General features: G+C 37.1%; 1 protein-coding gene across 8 annotated transcripts in view; it reads right to left on the reverse strand.

Moving 5' to 3' along the window:
• LTBP1 (latent transforming growth factor beta binding protein 1) overlaps nt 1-18,691 on the reverse strand; it is a 184,715-nt gene that overhangs the window by 109,817 nt on the left and 56,207 nt on the right. The gene's annotated exons all lie outside the window — the stretch shown is intronic.

The raw sequence follows: 18,691 nt of genomic DNA on the forward strand, positions 1-18,691 counted from the left end.
ACATCTTATTTCCATGACAAGCATGTTCTTCCCTTAGAAGTCCAAGCTATTTTAGTTCATTGTGCTATCAAGCAAGATGCTAAATTACCATGGTGCCTGGCTGCACCTCTTATCCAGACTTTGGTACAAGTATTCCTATTCAGTCAGCCTCCCATTTCTTAAAATCCTAGGCCACCTACACTTCCCTGGCAGACTGGGGAAAAAACTCACTGGGTAGACAGTACTGAAGATAAATTTTTGATTTTCACTGTAAGCCTTACCTTTCCTCTGGGAAAAAATATCTGAGTATCTAGATTTTTGCTTAACATTTTTCTCACAGATGAAAGAAGCTAATTTGTACAGCGACTCATGAAGATCATAAAAATACTGAGAGATTCTACTCAAATTATTTCAGACACTAATTCCAAAGTATTAAAATATTTTAAAACCAATATAAAGACAATGGTAATTGCTTCTGTGCCAGCCATACTTGCCCATTTACAGCAATATAAATGATCAGATGAAACATGAAAAATGTAAACAGTGAATGAAAAATATTTCTGATCTCAGAAATACAAACAGTAATATCCATGGTTCAGCACTTTCTAAAAATATGATGTGGGACTTTATAATCAACCATAGTCTAGCTGAGTTGTCAAAATTATCAAAACTGAATGTTGTAAAAACAACTGGAAAAAATGCTGTCAGTTTTTGTTCAGGACAAACTAAGGTCATTGGTTCAGAAATCTAAGATCGTTGGAGAAACAGCATAGAGGATCCATTTGCCAGCTTTAAGATAAGATTCTCACTCTAAAAACAAATAAAAATTTATACTTTCCAGTAATCATGTCATTTTGCAGGATTGGTATTGCTCAGGCTATATTGGATTACAATAAAAATGAGAAACTGTAGATAGTACAAGGTAATTAGGAACCTAGTGGTTATTATTCCACGTAGTGTATTCCAAGTAGTGTAATCCAAGTGTATTAATCCAAGTATTGTAACTGCAGCCTATTACTATTATTAATACCATAAAAGGTCAGTACTGGAAAAGGAACCTGTGTGTTGTGCGTCACAAGGAGACAAAGTAGGACGTGCAGCAGCCCAAGCTGTTCCAACCCAGCTGTGTAACTTGCTTGGCCCAGGAAGAAGGCTCAAGAAAGTGCAATCAGCTCAGCCTCTGGCAGAGCACCCTCACATTGCACTGACAGGCTCTGGAGCGGTGATGCCTGAACGCCAGATAGGTCCACACACAAATGTAAACAGCTAGAAGTTGTTTTTCTGCTTTTTTCTGCAAATGTATATTTAATATTTTCTCGTCTTATCTCGTATTTTCACTTTGTATAAACTGACTGAAAGTACCTCAAGCTGTAGCACTGCACTGAAAGGTCTATTTGACTTTGGAAGGCTTACCCACACCAGCACAAGCCTTGTCTTTTTGGGTCTCGATGCTGTTGGGACTTCATCTGAGTGTATAAGAGACATCCTTACAGAATGGCTGTTGCTTCAAGACAAAATGAAGGATTTTTGACCCTAGCAGTAACCAAAGCATGACCGGTACCTCTGTCTCTCTGGTACCATTTTTCCCCAAGCAGCCACAAACGAACAGGTTGACTGTAATGGCAACAACATATAAAAAGTTTCAGATCTGCCTGAGCAAAGTGAAAGCTAAGGTTGTGCTCCTGCAAAAGTAGCACTGTACAATGAAATAGTGTAAGGTGGCATTAAGGGGACAGCCATTCAGCATTCGAAAGAAGTACAGTGAAACAAAGGCAAACAGAAATAGCCTCACTGAGGAATTCCTTGAGTGCAAGAAGCCTATCCCATAGATTTTCTTCCCATCTTTTCTGGCAACAAACTAACATGAAAAATCCAGCTTTAAACAACATAAATATACCCAATACTTCTACCAAAATAAGTTAATTTCTTCTGAGCTCCTGTTCCTATAAAGCAGTCAGTGTCTGGAAGGCAATGTTGTGCCTGTAACTCAGCATTACAGGGTGCTCTTAGGCTCTCCCCTCCTGCAGAAGCCCACCCAGGCACATGAAAATTTTTGCTTGCAAGCAAGCAAAAGTTTATGCTAAAAATACTAGAAAATAAGATATCAATAGGAAAGAGTTCATTTGTATCCATTTTAATAACTGTTTGTTGTGGATATTCACTCAAATAAGTTGTGCGTACAAACAAATGCCACTGAAAGGTCTAATATGAGGTAAATAATGAAGAATGTTTAATTTCTCAGTGTTTGCATGTAACAGAAAATAAAAATTCCAAGCTGTTCACATTATCAGGTGGTGTGAATCACTCTTTCAACTGATTGATGTACAAATATATTGATATATTTCTTTTGAATGTCTGGCCTAATGTATGAAGAATGAACTATAAAAGAGAATTCTGAGACTACAAAATTCTATAGTAAAAAATTACAAATTCTGAAAGACACAATTGTAAGTTAAACTCAGCTCTGTAAAAACAAATACAATGGGATTGCCAAGCTAAACTGAAAACTTGATAATCTCAAATGGCAAATATTATGAAACCTTTTTTTTAAAAAAGCAAACAAAAGTGAAGAACAAAACCTGCTAAAATAAAATATCTGGTAAATTAAATAGGTATAATAAGCACATACAGACACTAGCTGTTATGTTTCTTCAGGTAGTTTATGGCCAGGAGAAACAGCTACATTTTATTATGACACTGGTGCTGGAAATCACAGGTACACAACTTCAGCAGAGCTGGAATTACACACAGACCATTTGAGACAAGTCAGCTGAAATGGAGTAAAAGACTCCAAAAAGGCAGAGGAAGGAAATGCTGATTTTCCTTGACAAGGCTCAGGGAATTTCAGGTTAACAAAGACCAAAGAGCCCTGGAGAAAGGACCACTTAAGATAGGAACAGGATATAAAGCCAGGGTATGTTTGAACTGCTCAACTTTTGATGGAAGTTTTTTGCTTTGTTTTGTTTTGTCATTGAGGTTAAAGAACTTAAACAGAATGGCTAAACACTGCCAGAGGCATAGGGTATATTCCTGACAAAAACCAGATCCATACGCTGGGAGAGACCATTAAAAGATGCTGGGTTTGCATGTATGTTCCCCACTGGCTTTCAGACAAAGGGTGCACTGGAGCCCGATTCTCACTGGACTGTTGCCATTTCCTCTAGAAAGAAAAAAAAATAAGGAAATAAAAATATCCATTATGAATATCCATATCCAGGTGTGAAACCCTGTAGCTGCTTGGAGCCTGATAAAAACATGGAAATCATCTTCAGTTCACGAGTGGGTTATCTTACAGACAAAACAAAGAACAGGCCTAAGAAAGGCAACAGATTCTTCACTCAGATCTGCTATAAGCCAAGTCTCTCAACTGCTTTTTATGGATCAGCCAAAATATGATTGAACAAATTGAATGATTTCTTAATATAAACCAACAACCATCCTTTGGAAAGGTAGAGACAGATTTAAGGAATTAGGAACATTAAGTATTGTTTTCAACTTTGAGCATTTAAGGGGTAATAATGAGCTTTGATTTTTTCTGGCAACCAAAGGCCTCAATTCTCTCCACTCTAGCACAGCTTAGTGGGTATCACTGTTCAAAATGAGCCAAGCAGAGAAGGTGCATCAAGGTGGCCCCACAGAGAGTCTCTGAAAGACTGAATGCATAGAAAAAGAACATTTGCAATGTGAATCCAATAAAGCTGCCACAGGCTACAGGTTGGAAACAAAAGGATAGGGCATGAAATCATCAACAAAGCAGCTAGGAAACCACTGATACACAGTTTGTCCATGTAATGACATAATCTAATTTGTTTTCCAGATACTCGAAAAACCTTGAACAGCTCCAGATAAACTACTTTAATAAAGTCTGAATGTTTTCATTTAATCAAAATAGTATGTAACAAAACAAATTCTAAGCATCTAAATCCCTCTAATCCCTAAAAAATAGCTCACGCTCATCCAAACAAGCCCTTAGGATGGATGGAAACTCCCTTCTTGCAACCAGTGTTATAGAAAATGAAGATGGGTTTTGAAATGTTCCTCATCTGACTTTCCTTATTTCTTTTCTTTTACATTTCAGGGAACATGTGAGTTTGCGTCTCACTTTCCCTCATCACTCTTTGCCTCTTCTACATACACACTACAACTCTTCAAGTGTAAGCACTATTGAATTACATCAACAGGCTCTCCAAGGAAAACCTTAAACTGCTCATTAGATTACAGTGTTTCCACTGGATGCATCACAAATCAGCAGATTAATTTTGTCTGAGTACTACACAGCTATCTGGTTTTACTACATGCCCCACAGCTGTTTGGGCATCTCTCATCCATGCTGTTACTAAGGATACAGAAAGCGCAGAGACTAGCATGCAGTTCTACCAGACACAATTTTTCACAGGAAAGAAGAGAAGGCATTCCCTGAGGCACTGCCATATGCAACATTCTGGTAACATAGCACCTCTAAACACCATATGCTTTAGGCAAATGCATATTAAGACATTGGGGTTTCAACTTTTATCTGTATCTATCTGTGCACTTGCTGCAAACTTACTTTGCTCCTTTGCTCTCTAATTGCAGAAAGTCTAACAGGAACTCACAAAAGGCAGAGAGGCATGACCTACTGTAATGATGCTGTCCTCCAGTTCAGACTCTTCCCTACTCCCCAATTATTTTTTTTTATTCCCCCTCCCTCGCCTCTTCCCACACATCTTCCTTGTTCTCCCTCAAATTTCTAGCTTAATCCTAAATGGTTTTATCTTCAGATTCCTGGTTGTAATTCAGAGGTGTCATGTAAAGAAGCCGTATGTTAATATTCATTAAAAAAATAAATTATTTGGTTACTTAAGGTAATCATATTAGAAACTTTTGCTTTGGGAAGTAGAAGCTTTAAGTAGCCTTGGTTTAACAGCATAACACCACTATATTAATCTCTGAATTTATCCTAATGTTTTTGACTTTTAAGAGAAACTTTCTATTGCAACAAGCAAGCACAATTTGTAAATCTGATAGTGAGGACTCCAGCAGAATATGAAAAATGCTCTTTTCTGCTCACCAGTGAAAACAGGGAAGTGATGTCGGGCTCACATGAATAGCCTTGTTACCACTCACAAATACCTTGTTACATACCACTGCTACTCACTGATACAAACAGTGAAGACAGCACCAGATTTGGTTCCAGGCACAGCCAATGCTGTAAAAATGGTTACTCCCTGCTACTGCTGAGGGGGCACTCAGGCTATGTGAGAAACGGCAGTACTGCATGGGGAGGGATAAGCCTCCCCCTTCTAGCATTTTCTAATGAGATCTCCAGTGTTTAAGAAGCAGCTAAAAATGTTTGGAGGCTCTGCTCTGGTCTCCTTTGTTGAATGCTATCTTGTGCATAATCAATAGCTTAAGTATGAGGCAAAAACTTAGGCAGATTAATAACCTGTAATATGCATAACAGCATCCAATTCTATTTCAAAAGATACTTGTAAATGTAACAGCCTTGCTTGAAAATCCATACAGGAAAGGTGGGTAGAACAATAGTGCATACTTTCTCAGTTGGGTACACCAAAAAGATTTAAAGTAAAAAAATATAGTTAAAGAGTTTTCCTATAGCAGTCTCTCTAGTCAATAGTTTAATTGATTCATTACTAGTTTAAGTACTCTTAAGTTAGCTTACACAAACACAGATTCCCTCAAAATGGCATGAATTTAAACATGCAATACTTTTACAAAAAGTAATTGTACACTAGTCAGAGTGACAGATAATAGAGCAGTAGGCTAAAGGGCATGCTACCTTAGACTTCAAAGGGTCTAGGACAACTCTCTACAGGGCATTTCACTGTGGACAACTAGCTGACAAGAAAACTCTCTGCTGGACATCTCGCTGCTGGGACACCCCTAAGCCAAGACACCTCTGAGCCAGGACAGCCCTCTGTGGATCAGCAGATGACACGGGGCTGTGCTGCTCCTCATCTGTGGATCCAGCGTAGGGGTGTCCTGGTGGCAAGTTGGCTTCAGCAGCGACTTGTCCCTTCCCGTACCTCAAATAACATTCGTACTTCTAAGTACATTTCTTTATTATTGGAGGCTGTGTTTAATAGACTCAATGAACATCATTTGAGAATAAAACCACCAAAATCCAGTTTATTTTTATACTTGCAGGATTTTGTTTCTCCTTATTCTGTGCTTCTCTAGTTATAACTCTCATGAACATAATATATTCAAAGTTGCTATGCACATTCCTTTGCACATGAACTTCCAAGTCTTAATCCTGTGAAAAAATGCAGTTGTCACTTCAGTGGGTGCATTAACATTCACATTTTTTTAGTAAGAAAGAAATAAAACAACTAAAAGTGTTCAGAAGTGAAAAAAATCTACTCCATGCCATTCAAGGTGGTGTGTTCCATTATGCCAGACTTCTGAAGAGAAAGTGTTAAAGGGAACCTATATTGAACATGGTCTCTTATCAAATGTGCCACCTTCACACTGCTTATCAGTAGACATGTAAATATTATAAACAAGGGTCTTACAAAACAGTGTTTACTCTGAATGTTGCAATACATAGAAATAAACCTAAAAAGCTCAACATGATACCGAAGGCACATCAGACGTTTCCTCTGGAAAAAAAATAGGCAACACTGCAGGGAAAAATTTCAGACAGAAAATTACCTCAAACTTAACAGTATGATAAGAAAAAGAAAATGCAACTACTAAACTGAGTTCTCAGCTATTGTGAATTGACATGGTCACTGACTTCATTAGAATTGGTCTTATAAATCTGTTATAACCAAGAGATATTTAACTAAGTAATGCAATCCCACTTAGGAATGGGATCATAAATACCGCTCTTTATCCAGAAAAGGAAACCAAATTACTGCCAAAATAAAAAAAAGTTTTGTGGTATTATTGCTGTCTGGATCACGTATATTTGCTGGGGGAGGGGGGGAGTCTCAAATAAAATCAAGTTTAATGCTTCCAAAATAGAAAATATTTTCTGTGTACAAATGTTATTTTCTGTAGGTAAAATTATTTTCTTATATTTGCATTGTTAAAATTATAAGCCCCTCCTCCCCAGCACTAGGAATAAATGCAGAATGATGACAACTCTCAGGAATTATATCTCATCATCTTCCCCTCCCACAAAACAGTATTAACACCGAGCTGCATTGCAGGGGTCATTTTGTTGGTTTGCAGTTGAATGCACATGACATTTCAAGACTGTTAACATTTAAAGACATAAGCAAACATCAGAGTTCAAGGATCGACTCAACTAATAAAGAGTTCTTGAGCAAGACAATTAATTGCATTCAAGTAACAACAGCTGTCTTTACTCTGTTCTAACCCAACTGTAACCACATTTGACTCTATCAAGAAGACCAAAGCAGCAGGTTATCTCAAAAAACTCCAAAGGAAATCTGTGTACATGACATACACAGATGTACAGACCTTTCCTTTATATACAACTTTATTAGCCAGGAACTACTAACAATGATACAGGAGTCTGTGAATTATTTCCTTGCTGCAAAGAGCAACCTAAACTTCCAAACTTTGAAAACATAGGCCTTTTAAAAACGGACTGCTTTAGGGAGAAGATAAACTGGCCTAGAAGCACACCCCTCATTGTATCATATCACTACAGAATAGATGAAATACCCGTACTTCAGTATGAGGAATCCAGGCAGAACAATTAAGGGTAAAAAAGTTTTAGTGTCCATCTCCTGCTGATGTAATACAGCATTTGTTTGCCAGTTTCCAAGGACTGTAAAAACAGTATTCCTGGGCCCTTTCTGAGATGGACTCAATGTTGTTGAGGATGAGATTCTCCTTTACCTAAAAGCCTCGATCATGTAACCAGAAGGCTACTTAGCAATACTTCTCAGTCTGTGAAATTGACAAATGGTTTTGAAATCTGAGTTTTTGTTGATCCAACATGACCACATTTTTGAAAAAGAGGAAAGAACACTGTATCATTATTGCAAAGCATGAGATTTCACTCTTTTGGCCCCTTTATTAAGATTACTATCTTGAATTCAAAAGCTCTCATGTACTAAATGGTATCTACTCTGAAACCATCTCAAACCAATGATTCTAGTTACTAACATTCCAGACAGCTGTCAGGCATTTCTGCACGCTGCGCATTAAGTTGGACAGATTGTTTCCTAACACAAAGCAAACAGATATTAAATCCTTCTACTTTTATTCTATCAGCAGTAATAGTTTTATAAATGTGTCAGTCCTATGTTATCTCCTGTACCACTACTAGGCTTCTTCTCATATAATATTTAAAGTCAGCCCAAGAACATTTTTCTGTGACTTATTAAGCTACCCTTACTAACTTTCTACATTAATAACTTTTCATTTTTATTTAACACTATTTTCCCCCTTTCCATTTTTCATCAGTGATCCCATGTCCCCTCTTCATTACAAAATCAAGTTGGTGTCTTCCTTGCTGAATCTGAACACTTTGCAAAAGTAATTCCAATCTTTTCACACTTTTCCATATTTTTTTTTTCTCTTGACCATTATACTTTTAATTTTTGCTTGTCCAAGAATCCTTACTGAAGAAATATCATATATGAAGATCTAGAGAAAAATGCAGGTTGCTCTGAGGATTGGATTCAAAGCATTCTTAGCATGAGTCTAGTCTCACAACTGAACTCAGAAGAGTTGGGAATCACTGAGTAGAAGAGCAACCTGTAGTTACTAAAGCCATCTGGAAAGGCATGATTTTACACTTTAAAATATGCTGCCAAAAATCCTGGGGAAGTGCTCTTGCACCAGAAAGATTCTTCCTCTCACCAACAAAACTCAAGAAATTCCCAGCCTTCGCTTTCTGTCACTCTCCCTACTCCATGAAATACCATACTGCAAACAATATTTTTATCCTTTTTTTTAAAGAGACATTGCACTAAGGAAGCTCAGTAGCTGTCATCATGCCTATGGCCATTTAATGATTTGTCAATTCACTTATTTTAAAGTTGCTGCATGTCTACATCTGTGAAGAAAAACCTTATAGATACACTATGTGTCTGTTGTAGCCATGAACATTTTCAAGCTGTAATCACATAATTCTACAAAATAAACTATTTCTACACTTTTGCATGGACAAACATACATTTTCTTTGTACTATACACATCAACAACACAGTTCCAAAATCAGAAACTATAGCAGTTGCTGAGTTTTGTTTGTTGTTTTTTTTTTTTAATTCTGTAACAGATCTAGAATAATGCATTCAAAGTAAACAGAAAGAAAACACTAAAAAAGAAAGCCCACTACTAGAATGCAGTCTAGCTATTCTCTCAATGTTTTCCCTACTCTCATAATTTTGGAAGATCTCTCTCTTTACGAGTTCTTTTCAAACTACTCCACATACCACTATCAGTGCCAGGCTCTAACAAATCATGGAGTACCTTAAAGTCTAATTGGTGATGAAACTCTAAGTCTGCTTCATGCAGCATTAAATGGCAGTTACCAAGGAAGACAAGTAGAAGAAAGCATCACAAAACCAGATCACCTATATCTTCAAGCATTTTCTATTTTTCTATCTCTCAACAGCAAACTTTCCATTTAAAATTCTCTAACTCAGGTGGTAAGTACAGGCACAGCCTCTGGGACGATGATTACTTCCACAAGTAACTGAGTTTTATTTGAGCTGCTGAAAGGCCATCTAGTGATTTGCATGACTTAATGGTAGTGTCAACTCACTGTAAATAAGGTGCAGGAAGTGTAACAAATTAGGTAGGCACTAGAGAAGAACAACAGCTTACTTATGAAAAAGGGGGAGGGATGCTGTCTTCACTAGTGATGGAAAGTTGTAAGATCCCAACCAATAAAAAACAAGAGTCAAGTAGGTATTTCTCAGTTCTCTGTGCATGCATTAGAGTGAGTTGAACAAATTTCTAAATCTCCACTGACTGTAACCTAAGTTTCAACATGTACCTCATATGCAGATGCTGACATTTAAGCTGTCTCAGTCCATATGCTTGTCCCATTATGTTTCAGTTTTTCATTATAGAAGTATATTAATAGTGGGGAATCAGTCATTCTTTAACAGAGGCTACACTGTTAACTATGGGAGACCCTAATACCGATAACTGTGGAGCAGGTTCAGATTTTAAATGCCAAGGCTGGAAGACGTTTTAGAGAAATACACACTTGTTGAGCGAGGATCACGATCAGCAAACAACCCAGAACAAACGTGCACAAGATAATTTGTGTCTTTCTGAGGTTTAAACTCAGTACTTTGTAACACCTCAGGATGAAAAGTTGGATATTGGTGACTTGAAGACGTGTAGAGACATCCGATATGCCCCCAGGTATTTCACCCATCCCTCAATGTGGGTCCAAAGGGCATGGGAGTCTCATAGGACCTGTATCGTACCCTTTCAAGCTCACGTGATAAGTGCTACCCTCAGACATGTCAGATGCAACCATGGGCCCGAGTGTAGGTGACTGAAATGAGCACCATCTGACCAACACCTGCCAAAAAGCTGCTGAAGCGTTACAGTGTGGAAAGAATGAGATGACTGAAAAACAATATTAGAATCTTAAAATGCAATCAGAAAAATAAAATACATGGTTTGTCATGGAAAACAGCCTAAAGCTGTGGCTGATCAACATAAAAAGGGTATGGCAAAAATTATGCTAGTTGATAAATGACTGGCAGGAGGATTATGGCTCACTAAAAGGCACAATGTTCACAGTCACTCTTTGCTAAATCTACTTCTAATATTCTCTGTATCTGAGACGATTCAGACACTATTTTTAGAGGCAAGGAAATAGGCAGAGAGATAAGGAATGACTCACCCCTACCCTGATCGTATTTGGTGAATCTATTGACTTTGAGTTGATCCTGTTATATTGAGCATAAGACAGGAATTAAGCCTAAAATCAGTATACTAAGGAAAAAAATAAAACCACTAGTTGCTGTTTATTAGAAATTAATGCAAAACAAACAGCCAGTGTCAGACCTTTAATAATGCTGCTAACACATGCCAAAAAGCTACTCCAAGCATTTCTTCAGATGTTAAGAAGTGTGTCAATGTTAACATTCTTTGGGCAAGACATATGAAAGTGAAAAAAAAAAAATCTAGGGAAGGCTGGGTTTAAAAGACAAGTAAGCTAGCAACTCTTTTTTAAAACCCTCATTCATAAAACATTTCCTGTAGAATGCAAAATGTAAACACATTGCTAAACTGTATGTTGCAATATAAAGACTTTATAGGTACTAATTTAAATAGCCCTGAATAAATTGTCATTGTCAAAGTGGACATACTGAAATCAAGGGGCCCAGTGTCTGATGAAAACTAACCCTTCCTATGTTTCCAGTGCTTTTAAGAGTCTTACTCCTCTTTATAGCATGTGTGTCTGAGCATGCATAATACTACTGTTTACTAGTTAATATTGCAGTGTACCTGTTTTCAACAGACAGAACAAGAATTCAACAGGACAGACAACAAACAACAAGGGTCTTTATTACTACAGGATCCTTCAAGGCTGTAACTCTTCCCTCCTGGTGTCAGCTGAGCAGCACTACCCACCTTTAAGGACTACAGGTTTAATGTGTAACTTGACCATAATGACACTAAGCTGCTATTGCTCATGCCCTGTTACAGGCTGATGAAGTGACTGAACTGATCCTCTGCTCTGACACCAGGGAAAAGAGCTGCTCTTCAGACATCAAACTACTTGTCTATCATCAGACAAAATGGCAAAATGTCCTAAGAAACTTTTAAGCAACTGGTCACAGCTGTTACGCAAAGGCTCTGAAGACCACAGAGACAGCTAAGCTGACACTGTCCAGGAACATCAGCATGCTTACCATCTTTGGCAACTGAATAATAGGTATTTAGGCTGAGATTCATCCCATTTAACCTTTGTGCCTTCTTGGGCCATCTAAGGTAGGAGCAGTGTTACCTGAGGTTCCCCACTCTGTCAGTGAAGAGAGGCTCACCCAGTAGGCCATTCAGGCCATTAAAGGACCAAACTGCCTCAAAGACGTCTCTCATTGATGACCAGGCTCCTGACTCAGGCACCTCAGTAAAATTTGTTGAGTGGGATAAACCCACAACCTTAGATCCAAAGGGTCTATAAGCCTGAGGTCTAATCCACTGCATCTCATGCCACAAGGCAGCCTCCAATAACAAAACTACGTTTAAAATAAAAAAGGCACAAAAAACTGCAGTCATTAGAAAAACTTCTATCCTTTCCAAACATCAGAAGACTGATCTCTGATTATTTTAACATTACCACAGTGCTCATTTTTGTGCAAAAAAGTTTACATGAAAAATAAAGTATGAATAGACTCTTTCGAGTGGGTACCCATTAACATACAAATAATAGCTCATAATCCAGACCTTCCTGGACTGGTTAAAAACATTTAAAACATAAGATATCTAAGATTTTCTGGCACTGGTTACATCACAAGAAATTGGAAAGTCTTCTAGGGAGTTGACTTTGAGGAGATGACACAATATGAGAATATCGGGAAGGAGATTATTCAGAGTTTGAGTAATAAATTAGGTCATAGGACACCAGTGAAAAGCAAAAAATTCACATCTTGGGAGTTCTAAAGGAGGAAAGGGAGAGTCAGTGCTAATGAGTGGGAAGGGTACAGGTTATTCTGCAGAGAAAGTACCATTGGAAATCTAGTAAAAAAACACACAACTTCAGCACATCTCATTGCGGCTCCTTTAGAAACACGTAATAGTTGTATAAATTGCTGCACAAGCTGCGTAAACCTAAAATACAGTCAGTGCTCTGACTGGTCATGTCCAAGTTCCAAGCAATTAAGCCATGGATTCAACTCCCCTGAGCTGTGTACAACCCCACTGACAAGCTTCACACCACGGTGTTGGACCTGACCCTGTGCGCTGAAACGTGTGTGATTACAAAAAATTGCCTTTGCCCCCCGCATGTCACAATTGGCATTCTCAGACCTATGTAGCTTCTGATTAGATTGAAAAAAAAAAAAAGTTTTTTAGCATGTACATATACAGCATCTAACATAGCAGGATGACAATAAAATCAAACAATAAGTAAAACAGACGCAATGGACACACACTAACTGCAGAAAGATAATCCTACAGCTTGTGTCTCTTCTGTGCCTGCATAATTCAAAAACAACTTTTTTATTTTTTAAACCAAAGTTGGCATATAGTTCATCTTCAGTGAGGTATGCACAAAGACATTTGGTTCAGCAATAATTACATTACAGCTGTACAAGGTAGCATGTGTATTTGAATATGCAACAATGTAATCTTTCAAATAAATGCACTCTTTGTTCTCTCTTTTTACAGCACTTCAAGTCAGATGTACATAAACTAAACCCTATAAATGAAAGCCAAATACAGTAAAATAACGCATTGTGCATTTTAACTTTGTGTTCTGCTTTGCTTTAACTTTGAAGCAAACATACTCCATGTATTTTTGAATGGCTGCAGGTGTGGATTTTGTATCATTTTAATTTGTGTTTTTTCCTATGACTGCAGATTTTGGTGAGTGCTTTGAGAGCAAATGGACTTGAACTTTGCGGTGATGGTCTCAAGTCCTTAAGGTAAGCAAAGGAGTGGAAACAAGTAGCTACCAGGCTTGTCTAAATTGAACCTCATTAAAATAATCTGGCTAAACAATATATTTTCTTTACATTAGTGTCTGGCCTCTGTTACAATCCAAGGGAAAGACATAAAATTTTAATAATTAGTTTAAGATTATGAGGAAAGACTTCACAGATGCTGTGAGCTGTATGGTAGAAACCAGAATTATTAGTTCATGACAAGTGCAGATGAATACATGGGGGGAAAGGAAGCAATCATTCTGAACAGATGGGAATATCAACAACAAAATCCTTAAGATACAATTTTTCTTTGTAATTTGAATATAGGTGGAGAATAAATCGAAAAAGCATTAAAACCCAGACTACACAGTGGCAAATTTACAGGACAGGGTAGAATTTTAGTCTGTTAGTGGTTCAGATTAGGAAACCCTACACTACACTACCTGGATTGTACGTAAATTACTTAATTCTCCTGTCTGCTTAAATTTACTTTATACAAGAAAGGAAGATTGGGAAAAAGGAAATGTCTGCTACATGGATGCTCACAATAAGCAGTTCCTCTGAAATTGTTTGGCATTAGTTTTTCAGGCCAGGAAATACCTTCTTCTGAGTATCTCCTATAAGGCAAAGGATGTAAACAATTAATAAAACAGTTCCACCATTATTCATCTTCCTTTCAGTTTTACCAACCAAGTCCAGTATCTGAAGAAAAATACTTAGTCTTTATTTTGTTCCAGCTGTTACAATGTTCCTGCATTAATATATTATTTCCAGCACAGTCATCATTTATACAGATTAAATTTCAAATTACCAGCTAAAACAGTGAATAAACTCTCATGTCCTCATTATTTTCTTTTTTTTTCCTGACAGACTGACCAATTTGATTGGTTACTGATGCAGAAGGTTTAAAAAGTTAATCTTTTAACCAAGTTGTCTGAGAATTCTGAATTTCAAGTGCCTGGCAGTGTCTGTAAAAAGAAAAAAAAATATTTCATCTGGCAGCAAAAAGCATAAAATAAATAAAGCCTGACAGAGCAGAAATGATAATTACTGCAGAAACAGTAGAAATAAAACTTTTACCAAATAAGGCTACAAGGTAGCCACTATAGACAGAACAAAAGGACTTAAACTAATTAGAGTAGAAGAACAGTAAGGTTCTCACATTGTAACTGCTTCAGGAAAGTTCAACTGCAAAAAATGAGAATATTTTAAAAAAAAACCCAAAACCAAAACAACAAAAACCACACAAAACTTCACTCTTAACCACAGAGAATACACTACTTAAAACAGACCATGAACTACCATATCCTAATATTGAACTAAGTAGTTATTCCAGAAATAAGCTCCTCATGAACTGAGATGTCTTATGGAACATACTCAAGTTGAAAACCAAAGCATTTTAAAAAAATCAATTCTCCTCAGTTATGTTACCAAGAGGAATTTTAAAAATCTCAGCATGACATTAATTATCAATTATTTTTAATCCCCCATTTGAAAAGCTCCATCTACATCTTCTAAAGTCTCAGTTCAAACTGTAGGAGTGGTGTTTGCTGGGGCACAAGTTACATAGATCTGACACAGGTCATCTACCCAGGCTGACACCATTCACCGAGGAGTGAACCACGCCACAATAGAGGAGAAAGCATCTCTTCTAACATCTTGCCATTTTAGCAACTCTTACTAAACCGAGTGCAACAAAACAAAGATGAAAATAAAACGGGTAGAATACTGAAGAGTGTACACCTCACAAACCGTCCAAAGTGTCTACAAATTCTCACAGACTTACATAAATACTTTGTTAATTTAGTACATGTAATTCACTAATTTGTAAATCTAAAAAGCCCTATTGTTTTAAAATATATTGGGCAAATTTTCTTCCATTACTTTCAACAGAAGACCAAATAAAAGTTGAGTAAAAGGTTTATACTGCTTCTTGGAAGTTTCTGTTGGAAACTTCTGGACAACCTCAATTATTCAAAAACATTTGTACAGAATCAACACAGTAAAACAGAAAAAAATTTTTATACAAAATTCCAATAGAGAAAGTGCCAAAATTCAATAGACAATATAATTGAGCATTATTGCAACAGGGTACAGGATATGCAGATGACTGTGATCCCTGCTGAAAGTTTTGCAATTTATGATTAAATAAATCTGCCTAGCCCTTCAAAATATGAAGGACCAGATACATTTTCACTTCGGACACCAAACCACCAAATTATGTCCAGCGCATCCTTATTACCACGTTAATACAGGATCAGGGGCAAATTAACCTTTTACAGATTAAAAGAAAGGAGGACGGATAAACATCTCATTCTCTCCTAGTTTCTCAAGGAAGAATAGCTCACACAGACTGCAGGCCACAACACACATGACATCATTTTTAACCTCACAACAATTCCCAACACAGACCAGTGAAGCTGTAGGAGAAATACACTTTCACTCAAATTCAATGTAACAAGAAATAAAGGCTTCCTAAAAATCTGTCCTTCTTCCAGTGGAAGGCACACAGCTAAATATTCTCTCATCACCAATACTGGCTTGAGTAAACTGCAGTTGAGCCAAGAGGAAGGACAACTCTGCAGGCAATATGAAAAGGGATCAGAAGAAAAGGGGAAGGGAAAGTTAAAAGAAGAGATACTGATGAGTGTTAAAGAGTGACATAAAGGGGACTAGCAGAGCAATAATTCTATCACCACCTCTGCCACAATAGTCTCCTATAGTCTTGGAAAAAAAATCTTAAACCCTCCTTGGTCTCCATCTGCAGAATGCTGCTGCTTTCCTGTTTGACACAGATACTGCCAAGTGCTCAGACACAAAATCTCTACAGAAAGATGTGCACTTCCACTGAATAGTATGCAATGCTTTTTAACTTCTCTTTTATAACAGTTTGAATGAATCACGTCAAATGAGAAGGCAGGGCTGCAAATGAACACTGAATATAAACCTAAGTATGAAATGAGTACTTCCTTTACTAAGTTCTGTCATTCCTGTACAATGAATGAGGCAGAGATCCTGTGGAAATAGCATACAAATGTATAATTAAATACACATGCACAACAGGGAAAAAAAATCGAAGAGCATGAAGAACATAAATTTGGGCATTTCCTAATTCCTTACTGCTTCATTTTACAGTTACAAATTAGTCATTATCCTCCCACTCCTTACAGAGAGAAAATTAATTTCAAATATAGGTATTTTGGAATGTTGAGTAATTTTGAGGAGAAACAGGACACAGCACTGAGTAACTTCAACAGTGAATGAGACAGAAACCTCATATGTTATTCAATACACATCCTTTCCTATCCACATATACTGACTCTGTTTTACAAGTCTCTGTAGATACATCAGGACTGAAACACCATACAAACTGCACCATGCATCAATCCAATAGAATAATGAGAATCATCTATTCAGCAGAAGTTTCCACTCAGATTAAATGGTTTCATTCTCCAAGCCAATGAAATACTGGTGGTTGGTTAGATTCACTGTGCAACATATCCCATTCACAAAATGCAAAGAACCCCCAAGTTTTACTAAAGCAGACTGGCAATCAAGGAAATCCTTCTGTTTAAATACCAAGCTTTCATCACCTCCAACTGAAATGCTAGAACTCTTCATGAGAGCAGCCAAAATCTCAGCTACCTGAAAAACTACACTTCCTTCAATCTGTTTCTTGCATGTGGGTTTTTCTTTTTCATAGCTTATCCATAGCTAATACATTTTTCAGGAAACAGGATTTGTTCCTTGCCTGAACGTGTTGGTACCAAGTTTCAGCTGAAATGACAAACTAAGCAAATCTTAAGAATCTGAAATATTAAATAACCCATGGAAAAACCTGAGTAGCTTCACTACAGACCCTGCAACTTAACCCTCTATAAAAATAAAATATTTATAAAGCTCAATACAAAGTTTAAAACATGCACACAAAATTTTACTCTGGTTCATTATTAGAAATAATGGATTATTTTGAACAAAGCAAAGTGATGGCTAACTGCAGTCTGTCATGAGAGTATCTAAACTCAATCTTGTGTACTAGAATGCTGCTCCTGCTACAGAAATACATTTAGAGCTAAAAAAATAAAAGAGTTTCCTAATTTACTAATAATAGGTATCTATTATTAGCAATAGGAGTCAGTTTTCCAAATAGAGCATGTGAGTTTACCTTTTCTGGCTTCAGAAAGACTGAATACTTTAAAAAAAAAAAAAACAAACACACTGAATAAGTGCTGTTTGCTGCAATAAGCATGTATTTTCTGACACGACATTCTGCTTCATGGTTGCACTTTTAAAATGTGAAATGATCAGAGTAAGACTTTCCATGCATTTTGGGTAAGTAAACAAGGTTAGAACAGGAACTTAAAAGCAAAAAGCACAAGCAAAACATACTACCGATGTTAAAAGTATAACAAAAATAAATTATCTCAGAATACCCAAATTACTTCTGCTTTATGTATCAGGAGACTTTTCTACTAGGACAAGCTTCAGCTAATGAGAGGCACTCCTTAGAGAACAGATATAAAAACTATTTCAGTAGTATGTATTTTAAACCCTGGCTCAAAAGCTTCTGAAAAGCTACGAACAGTGAAAGAACTCAATCTACAGGTGCAGGATCTCTCCTCTCTGGCTAGTAAGAAGTAAAATTCACTCAGCATTTTTATTTTTATATGGAGAGTCTTGAAACGACAGTTTAAACCTCTTCCTTATTGCTCTTTGGTAAAAATGACAATACTTAGAAATGCGGTGAATGCTTTTTAAGGTAACAGGAAAGATCACTACCGGCAGGTTTAAGAATCCCTATACATGTGTAGCAACTTGCTTAGAGACATTTTAAAACATAACACTCCCCTATCTTTCCATCAAATACTACTATGAGCTGTTTTTGCTGAATATTTCTAGAAGCCTATTGTACACAGTCCATCACGAGCTGCGTGGCCTGAGGCCAGGAAGGAAGGTGTGGAACACGTCTTCACAGGTCGATTTCTACTCTCCAGGTCATGTTACAGCACAGATTTACATAGCAGACAAATTACATGACTGCCTGTTCTCAGCATTTCATAATTTCAATAAGAAATTAGGTCAAATGAAAGGGGAGGGAAAATAACCCTATCCTTTCTCAGTAGTCAGAAAACTGAACAAAAAACTTACTTAGCTGATGTTCTTGCCAAAAC

The sequence above is a fragment of the Apus apus genome, chromosome 3, assembly GCF_020740795.1.
Source record: "Apus apus isolate bApuApu2 chromosome 3, bApuApu2.pri.cur, whole genome shotgun sequence".
In the NCBI taxonomy this organism is placed as follows: Eukaryota; Metazoa; Chordata; class Aves; order Apodiformes; family Apodidae; genus Apus; species Apus apus.